Source organism: Chiloscyllium plagiosum, unplaced genomic scaffold (genome assembly GCF_037043375.1).
Source record: "Chiloscyllium plagiosum isolate Xiang-an unplaced genomic scaffold, Cpla_swu_hap1 HiC_scaffold_13, whole genome shotgun sequence".
NCBI lineage: Eukaryota > Metazoa > Chordata > Chondrichthyes > Orectolobiformes > Hemiscylliidae > Chiloscyllium > Chiloscyllium plagiosum.
The window spans coordinates 21,574,619-21,585,286 of NW_028270151.1; the positions used below are offsets into that span (position 1 = coordinate 21,574,619).

Consider the following 10,668-nt stretch of genomic DNA (forward strand, 5'->3'; position numbering starts at 1 on the left):
GGAAATGAGGAAACTGGTGAAATGCAAGTTCATCCCTTGTGGTTGGAGGGTTCCTAGGCAGAAGATGAGGCGCTCTTCCTCCAACCGTCGTTTTGTTGTGGTCTGGCGATGGAGGAGTCCAAAGACCTGCATATCCTTGGTAGAGTGGGAGGGGGAATTGAAATGTTGAGCCACAGGGTGGTTGGGTTGGTTGGTCCGGGTGTCCCAGAGGTGTTCTCTGAAATGCTCCGCAAGTAGCCGGCCTGTCTCCCCAATATAGAGGAGGCCACATCGGGTGCAGAGGATGCAATAGATGATGTGTGTGGAGGTGCAGGTGAATCTTTGGCGGATATGGAAGTTTCCTTTGGGGCCTTGGAGGGAGGTGAGGGGGGAGGTGTGGGCGCAAGTCTTGCACCTCCTGCGGTTGCAGGGGAAGGTGCCGGGAGTGGAAGTTGGGTTGGTGGGGGATGTGGACCTGACGAGGGAGTCACGGAGGGAGTGGTCTTTACAGAATGCTGATAGGGGAGGGGAGGGAAATATATCCTTGGTGGTGGGGTCCGTTTGGAGGTGGCGGAAATGACGGCGGCTGATGCGCTGAACATGGAGATTGGTGGGGTGGTAGAAAAGGACCAGTGGGGTTCTGTCCTGGTGGCGGTTGGAGGGGCGGGGCTCAAGGGCGGAGGAGCGGGAAGTGGAAGAGATGCAGTGGAGGGCATCGTCGACCACGTTGGGGGGAGGGAAATTGCAGTCCTTGAAGAAGGAGGCCATCTGGGTTGTGCGTTTTTGGAACTGGTCCTCCTGGGAGCAGATGCGGCGGAGTCGAAGGAATTGGGAGAATGAGATGGCGTTTTTACAGGGGGCAGGATGGGAGAAGGTGTAGTCCAGGTAGCTGTGGGAGTCGGTCGGTTTGTAGTAGATGTCCGTGTTGATTCGGTCGCCTGAGATAGAAATAGAAAGGTCGAGGAAGGGGAGGGAGGAATCTGAGACGGTCCAGGTGAATTTGAGGTCGGGGTGGAAGGTGTTGGTGAAGTGGATGAACTGTTCAACCTCCTCGTGGGAGCACGAGGCGGCGCCGATACAGTCATCGATGTAGCGGAGGAAAAGGTGGGAGGTGGGGCCAGTGTAGTTGCGGAAGATGGATTGTTCCACATATCCTACGAAGAGGCAGGCATAGCTGGGGCCCATTCCTCCCTCCCCTTCCTCGACCTTTCTATTTCTATCTCAGGCGACCGAATCAACACAGACATCTACTACAAACCGACCGACTCCCACAGCTAACTGGACTACACCTCCTCCCATCCTGCCCCCCGTAAAAACGCCATCCCATTCTCCCAATCCCTTTGACTCCGCCGCACCTGCTCCCAGGAGGACCAGTTCCAAAAACGCACAACCCAGATGGCCTCCTTCTTCAAGGACCGCAATTTCCCGCCCCAACGTGGTCGACGATGCCCTCCACCGCATCTCTTCCACTTCCCGCTCCTCCGCCCTTGAGCCCCGCCCCTCCAACCGCCACCAGGACAGAACCCCACTGGTCCTCACCTACCACCCCACCAATCTCCATGTTCAGCGCATCATCCGCCGTCATTTCTGCCACCTCCAAACGGACCCCACCACCAAGGGTATATTTCCCTCCCCTCCCCTATCAGCATTCCGTAAAGACCACTCCCTCCGTGACTCCCTCGTCAGGTCCACACCCCCTACCAACCTAACCTCCACTCCCGGCACCTTCCCCTGCAACCGCAGGAGGTGCAAGACTTGCGCCCACACCTCCCCCCTCACCTCCCTCCAAGGCCCCAAAGGAAACTTCCATATCCGCCACAGATTCACCTGTACCTCCACACACATCTTCTATTGCATCCTCTGCACCCGATGTGGCCTCCTCTATATTGGGGAGACAGGCCGGCTACTTGCGGAGCATTTCAGAGAACACCTCTGGGACACCCGGACCAACCAACCCAACCACCCTGTGGCTCAACATTTCAATTCCCCCTCCCACTCTACCAAGGATATGCAGGTCTTTGGACTCCTCCATCGCCAGACCACAACAAAACGACGGTTGGAGGAAGAGCGCCTCATCTTCTGCCTAGGAACCCTCCAACCACAAGGGATGAACTCGGATTTCACCAGTTTCCTCATTTCCCCTCCCCCCACCTTGTCTCAGTCTAATCCATCGAATTCAGCACTGCCTTCCTAACCTGCAATCTTCTTCCCGACCTCTCCGCCCCCACCCCAGTCTGACCTATCACCCTCACCTTGACCTCTTTCCACCTATCACATTTCCGACGCCCCTCCCCCAAGTCCCTCCTCCCTACCTTTTATCTTAGCCTGCTGGACAAACTTTCCTCATTCCTGAAGAAGGGCTTATGCCCGAAACGTCGATTCTCCTGTTCCCTGGATGCTGCCTGACCTGCTGCGCTTTTCCAGCAACACATTTTCAGCTCTGATCTCCAGCATCTGCAGACCTCACTTTCTCCTCAAAGATTCCTATTGCTAGCTCTTGTGCCCAATTGGGAATCACATGAAATGGTTTGCAAAACTCAAGCAAAATACAATTTGCCGAATTTGAGTGAAGATGGTGATATTTTCAGTCCATTTAAACGGGATTCATGATGTTCCTTCATTTACTGTTAATCCTTCTGACATGCATTGCGAAAAGTAGGTAAAGTTATCATAGAATCCCTATAGTGCGGAAAGAAGTCATCAACCTCTCAAGAGAATCCCACCCGGATGGTCAATCCATCTAACCTGCCCAAGTTTAGGCAGAGCAGTAAACAAAAAAAATCCTGATTTCACAGAGCAGCAGAATTGGTGAGGGTCAGCACTGGGACTCGGATGTCGCGGAACCTTATTCCTTTTGGGGTCATAGGAGGAAGCCATGAGGATAAAGATCGCGCGGTGTTCCATTCGTTTATCTTGTGCGTATTTTAATTGTTTTAAGCATTTTTAAGTTTTCTACGATATTGATACCTGTTTGCAAATGATTGCAGCAGTTCTAATTCATTTTCACATGCATTGTGAGTCTCTAGGTGTTTGGAAGCAGTTGCAGGAACTCATTCCTTCAATGATTTAATTGTAGCTCCTCAAACGTGTCCGAGAAAACAGTGTGGGGTAGAGATGAGCAGCACTTGTTTTGCAATTGGGTTACGTGGGGGAGTTGGCTGGTGATCAGATTGGGGCTTGATAGACAAAGGGGTGCTGAATTTTTGGAAGCACTGAGCTCGTGGCTGTTACGGAACCCGGGATTCCAGTGCGTCGGACGAATCCCGAGTTTAATGGATGTCAAGGTAACGAGAGGGATGGGTCGGCATAAGCTTTGCCGATAGGTTGACGTTGGAATCGTATGTGTTTGGGGCTCCCGCTGGCGAACAGGCTTTTAAACACTTGTAAACACGACATGAATCAGGGTATGAAACTGGGCATGTGGCGGACAACTAATATAATCCTTCTGAATCATGATCATGGGTCCCAAAGAGTCCTTTCTTGCAAACCGTGAGTTCCAGCCTACGTCAGTTACTCAGAATTTGCGATTATGTTGCGGTTCTCATTTGAGGCGAGTGTGGAAGCAGGGCTAGGAGATCTGGACGAATGAGATCCGCAGAAGCGGGTAGCGAATAAAATATGCATACTATTTCCTTTCATATCTCCCCGCAGCTTAGATTTGGCAGGCTTTCGCCATTTGCAAACCATGATATTTGCTATTGAAGAAATAAACCGGAGCAAAACTCTACTTCCGAATATCACTCTGGGGTATGAGATCCATGATGACTGCTCGACATCTGCGGTAGCTTCGAAAACAGCGCTGGCTTTGGTGAATGGAAAGCAAGAATAATTGGATATCCTGAATGTAAAGGTTCCTCCAATGTTTTGGCCATTATTGGCTGTGATTCGTCCACATCTTCCATTGCTACCGCAAGGACAGTTGGAACATTCGGAATTCCGATGGTAACGTTTCAAATATTTGATTGCATTTTTACAACATCGGTAGAAGTATAGAATCCCTAAAGTGCAGATCAAGGTCATCTGGCTCATGAAGTGGGCCGTGACCCTCCGAAAACCTTTCAGCCCCTTTCTCCGCAGTTATGGTGCCTATCACCTAACCGCACGTACCTGAGTACGAAGGAGCAAATTAGCATGGCCAATCCACCTAAACTGCACATTTTCGGACCGTTGGAGGAAACCAGAGCGCCCAGACTAAACATGCGCAGACCCAGGGAAAACGTCTAAACTCCACACGCATAGTCACACAACATTGAAATTGAAACGGTCCTAAGTGCTGTGAGGCAGCAGTGTTAACTACTGACCCTTCGTGCAGCCCAGAATTTCATCAGAGCAGATTGTTAGTCTATTCCAGATTAATTGTTTTAAGATTGTGAATCAGCCACAGTGGATTTTAAACCTAAATCCTCTGTGTTTTAGACTACTTGTCCAATAATATTACCACTATGCCATCATCGCCCTCATACTTTCCATGTGCTCATGAATTCACTGAAACAACATGTTGCAAAACCCAGTCATAAAAATCTTATTTCTTACGCAAATAATATTTAAGTTTCCAGTACAACATTCGACTGGTTCCTTCAGGGAGGTAGGTCTCATATAACCACGTGCTGACCAGAATACACTTTTGCTTGACGTTTGTCCTTTTTCTAAAACTCTACAAAGGGTTTATTTTGATCAATTATTTCTAATCATAGGCACTTATCTGTGTGGAGTTTGCACATTCTTCCCATGTCTGCGTGAGTTTCCTCCGGGTGCTCCGGTTTCCACCCCCAGTCCAAAAATGTGCAGGTCAGGTGATTTGGCCATGCTAAATTGGCCAGGTGTTAGGTGCATTTGTCAGAGGGAAATGGGTCTGGGTGAGTTACTCTTTGGAGTGTCGGTGGGGACTTGTTGGGCCGAAGGGCCTGTTTCCACACTGTAGGGAATCTAATCTAATTAATCTAAACTAATCTACTCTAATCTAATCGTTTATAGTTATTATTGCAATGATTAAAATTCATAAACGAAATGTATTGATACTGAAAATATTGTAGTGATTTTTTAAAATGACTCCAAAAATGATGAAATCATATTTATATATATTGTTCTCTTTTTCTGCAGGTGTTATTATTCCACTTGCTCCTGTCTGAGCGATAAACAAGAATACCCGACTTTCTTTAGAACGATACCAAGCGACAAGTATCAGTCCAAACTTCTTGCTAAACTCGTGAAAATGTTTGGCTGGAATTGGATTGGGACGGTTAGAAGCAACACAGATTATGGGAATTTTGCCATGAGAACATTTATCAAAGAGGCCCCAAAAAAAGTGGGGTTTGCACCGCATACTACGAATCATTTTATAGAACCGATCCCGCTGAGAAAATCAGCAAAATAGTGCAGGTAATGAAAGAGGCAACCGCAAAGGTTGTGGTTGGATTCCTGCATGGTGGAGATATGCGAGTACTACTTAAAGAGATTTTGCACCAAAATGTGACGGGGATACAATAGATTGGAAGTGGAGGGTCGGTTCGGGAAGATAGTGGCTCACATGAAGAAAGAGCAAGCTTTCTCACTGGGGCCCTTGGTCTAACAACTCGGAAGGCAGAAATAGCTGGCCTTAGAGATTATCTTCTGAGAATTCATCCTTCAAGGTTTCCTGACAGCATTTTTGTGAAGAAATTTTGGGAAACTGTATTCTCCTGCTCTTTCATGAAGGATGACATAACAAAGACTGAAAGTTCCACATTTGAGGTGCGGTCATGCACAGGGAGTGAACATTTCGATGGGTTAGAAAATGCCTACCTTCCAGCGATAATGGAGGGAAGTTCCTACCATGTGTACAAAGCCGTCTATGCTGTCGCTCATGCACTTGATGATACGCTGAGATGTGAAGAAGGCAATGGGTCTTTCATGCATAATATTTGTTCTCACATTTCAAGATTTGAACCCTGGCAGGTAGGAAGAAAATTCAAATTTCTTTCAGATCGATCTCAATTTTGTAGAGTGTAATATTTTACTTTCATTTGTGGCCTTTTTCACGCTGCCTTTTAACAATCAGTCATGTTCAGAAGAATCCAATACAGTATTTACGTCAGAGAATGAGAAAACCAATCCATTATGACAAGCATGCGTCAAGATGAAAATGGCATTTAGAAACACTGCAGATTCACTCATACAGAAAGTTATATATCAAGCCTAAATATATGATTATAAGGACCTCCAAGGCCTGAATCCCTTCAAGGATAGCAACACCTTGAGGTTTAGTCGCTATTGTGATGCAAGAAAATGAAAAGATTAATTTGTAGCCAAGGGTGTGCCACGGGTAACAATGTGATAAGTACTCAAAATATGCATGCCACGTTTTGTGGTGAGATAGGCATTGTCGAGTTTCGTCTTTTCACGGTATGACGGTGCTTTAGTTCTCAGTAGAAAGTTTAAGGTAAATCATGTCACTCTGACAATTAAGCACTCACTGGAAGCTATTCCACACTGCCAGTCAAGTCTTTGCCGTGCGGCTGGACTCCACATATTCTCAATTAGAGTCATTCCGGCTAATATTGACATTTTGATCTAAGACGGAAGATCGGAAACTTGTAAAAAGGGAAGATGGTTCGCCAAACTGTATTTGTTCATGTCTGGATGCTAATTTGTAGCATTATTCATTTCTAAATTATTGGTGATCATTTCTTTAAATTAATTGTAATGCAGACTTCCTAATGACCGTCAAACGTTAATGTGACTTTCATTGTCCTTCTGTAGCTGCTGCACTTTCTACACTCAATAAATTTCACTGATCATACTGGGGAAGTCGTGTATTTTGACGAAAATGGTGATCCAGTCCCAACGTATGACCTAATAAACTTACAAATGAATTTGGACGGTTCACTTGAAAGTGTAAACGTTGGATATTATGAAGGTACCGCGCCAGATGGACAAGAACTTGTCCTGAGTATTCGAGATATCGTGTGGAGCTCCACTGGAAATGAGGTATTTCCCTTGCAATTGGCACTGAGAAACCACAGTAATAAAGTGACATTAAAATGTGAAAAAAATCAAAAGCAGCGCAAGTGTTTTTATGAACCGTTAGACTGTGGGCGTCACTGGTAAGGCCCTTATGTATTGCCTTTTCATAGAGCCCTGGCTTTATACATAGCTGTTTAGTTTTCTAGGGCACTTGTTCCCGTTTTTATTTCTTCCCTGAACCCTGAAATCTGATTTTGTTCTTCATTCTCCCTGTGAGTATTTCTGTGCGACTCAACAGTTGGGAATGCAGTTTTCATCCTCCATTTCTAATTGCTTTATTTATTGCAAAGCAGCCGAAATGAAATCTAAGCATTAGTTTTTGAATTCGTCCTGCTTTTAATTTTTCATGGAATTGGGATTTTTCTGTACACATTATTTGGATAAATCTGGAAAGTTTAGAGCCAAAATGGCGGAACCCTGAACACAAAACGTTGGTTCTTTTTTCTCTTTACAGAGGCTACTAGGGTGTTGCATTTATCTAGTAATTTCTGTAGTTGTTTGTTGTAACCAATCGTCAAGTTTGGTTACTTTCAGAACGATAATCTGATATCGTATTTTAAGATTATGAAGGCCTTGGTAGCATAGACGTAGAGAAGGTACCTGCTGTTCAATCATAAATGCTGTTAAGTTACCCAGAGAATGCTTACATGAAATCTCAAAAATGCTCTTCAATTTTTTTTATTGCTAAGCTTCCGAAATGAAACCTATCCATTCGGTTTTGAATTCATCCTGCATTTAATTCTTCACGGAAATTGGATTTTTAAAATATATTGTTTATATGTATGCAGAAAGATTAAATGGTTTTATCGATGGGTTTAATGGGAAGATACAGAAACTCGCGAGAGAGAAAATAATTGACGTTTGAGTGGACATAGAGTGCTACACTAACTTTTTATGGTGTATTCGAAGAGGCAAGGAACAATTCGTGCCTGTGCTGTAGATTCGGTCATTCTTGTAAATCATGTGACATGAATGCAAGTTTGCGTGGCTACCCCTGGTCGGCAGTACGCATGCAGATTGAGGATGACTGCTTTAGGTGGTATTAATACAGCTGCAGTCACGGAACAGCGCTGCGAGCTAACAGACAATAATTACCATTAGCAGTTTGGAAAAAAAATGTACCTCCGTTGAACGTATGAGAGAGTTTCACAGATAGGTCTCAACTATACATTTTAGAGACTCTTCCTACACATAGTTTACAACACCTGTTCTACAGATTGGCGATACATTTTAAAAAATGCAATCTATATTCACGTCGACCAATTCCTCACTCAAGATATCCGAAGCAATCTTCAAACTGATGTTGCAATTTCATTGTAAAGTGCTTCATGGTTGATGTGTTAACTGGAAGGGAATTAGGGGTGATAATGCAATTACCTCACAGTCACTTCTCTTTCATTTATCTCGTCGGTTTCCCGTAGCTTTTTCTTCCTTCATAGTTTTTAAAACTATTTTAATCTATTTACCGTCCGTGCAGAACCTGCGCAGGGGACAGTGAAGGAGTTTAGGGAAAAGGGAGAGAGAAAGCCGAATGCATGCCTAAGATGGCACTGAACAATGCAATATTGTACACTTTTCACTGTCTTCCTGTATCTCTGTACTTGAGTACACATGCCAATAAAATCTCCTTCTAAGTTTAAATCTAAAATTCTAAGTTGCATTGTACTGTTGAGCGAGTAGTGTTTGACAGCATAAATAATATTACAATTTTGCTGACTATCGGATGTGAGCAAGGGTACTTGGATACTATTCCACAAATCTCTGGACAATTTGGAGTTTAGCTTGTATCCACTGTGCTCAGTTGTTTCTCGATATCTGGATAGCTCGGTTACTGAGGTCTGGCTTCTGTGATATTCGGGCTCTGAAGTCCGGGAATGGGGTTCTGGTGTTGGTTTACTGGTTAGCTCCACTGAGCTGAAAATGTTTGAAAATACTTGAATGCATACATGATGCGTTCCACTATCATTGAAGTCGGGCAGGTTCATGGATCACCCAGTTCTTTTGACATGGAAGCTTGATCACCAACACACACGACGGTATGTGACATAGAGACAATCACAGGCACACATTTTCTAGTGGCAGAAGATTGGTCACTCATAGGATCGAGGCCTCGCATGCAAAATATAATATCCAGAGAATTGTTTGATCTTGAATGTGCTGAGCGAAGGGGTGGTACAATGCATTGAACAGTCAACATTGAAAAAAACTATTTGTTTAATATTTGACGGGAAAAAACACCTTACAGGTCACAGTGGAAGAGACGGGTTCCCGTCTGTATAACATACCCCCAACAATGATAAATTCCGTGTGTGTTACGTTATGTATCCAATATATGGGTAACACAGGTTTCCTTTGTTTTAGATTCCACGTGCGCTTTGCTCAGAACCTTGTCCTACTGGAACAAGAAAGGTCAGCCGGAAGGGTCAGTCAATATGTTGTTTTGACTGCGCAGAGTGCGCCGATGGTGAGATTAGCAAAGCACAGGCAAGTACAAATATGGAGTCGAATAAATGCTATCTTGTGGACAATATGTTTTTGCGTATTAAAACGAAGAATATTTCATTCTTTCAGATTCCACCGATTGCGTGAAATGCCCTTTGGAATACTGACCCAATCGGCAAAACGATCGTTGTGTTCCCAAAACGATTGAATTTCTTTCCTTCCAAGAGGTTCTGGGCTATGTCTTAGTGGCACTTGTCATAGTGGGAGTGTGTCTTTCACTAGGTGCAGCTGCTGTATTCTTCCAGCATCGGGAAACCCCTGTCGTTCGAGCAAACAATTCGGAGCTGAGCTTTCTTCTTCTCCTTGCGCTAATACTTTGCTTCCTGTGCTCACTTATCTTCATTGGGAAACCGACCGGATGGTCCTGCATGTTGCGACGAACTGCGTTTGGAATTGTATTTGTTCTCCGCATTTCCTGTATTTTGCGGGAAACCGTTCTTGTTGTGATCGCTTTTAAAGCAACTCTTCCCAACAACAACTTGATGAACTGGTTTGGACCCATGCAGCAACGGTTAGGCGTGTTCGTTCTTACATTTCTTCAAGGTTTAGTTTGCACAATCTGGCTCATTGTATCACCTCCTTATTCACTGAAAAACATGACCTATTATAGAGACATTATTATTTTGAAATGTGACGTGGGCTCTTTAAAAGCCTTTTATTTTGTATCCGGTTATATTGGTCTTCTCTGCACTGTATGCTTCCGGCTAGCTTTTCTTGCCCGGAAACTTCCAGACAATTTCAATGACGCGAAGTATATAACTTTCAGTATGCTGATCTTCTATGCTGTTTGGATCACTTTTATTCCGGCTTATGTCAGCTCTCCTGGAAAGTACACAGTGGCTGTCGAAGTGCTTGCTATTTGGGCGTCAAGCTTTGGTTTACTTGTCTGCATTTTTGCTCCGAAATGTTATATAATCTTAGTGAAACCGGAAAAAAATACGAAGAAAAACATGATGGGCAAAGCGTCTTCACTATAGTTCTAAACCTCCTCTATTTCTCCTCGCACAATATTCAATCTGGTGATTTTCGTTCGAAAATAAATATTTATTGCTGATTTAATATTTCCATTTATTTTCGATAGCCTTTTGGTTTTGTTCTAATAAAGATGTAGTTTACTTCGATTTTGTTATATGTGAAGGCTATTTTATAGCCTAGTGCATTGATACTGGCATTTTGTGTTGGTCT

The 10,668-nt window shown here is 44.4% G+C and overlaps 1 pseudogene; it reads left to right on the forward strand.

The window, feature by feature from the left end:
* Window positions 1–2,502: 2,502 nt before the first annotated feature.
* On the forward strand, window positions 2,503–10,460 carry LOC122555647 (extracellular calcium-sensing receptor-like; annotated as a pseudogene).
* Window positions 10,461–10,668: the final 208 nt, after the last annotated feature.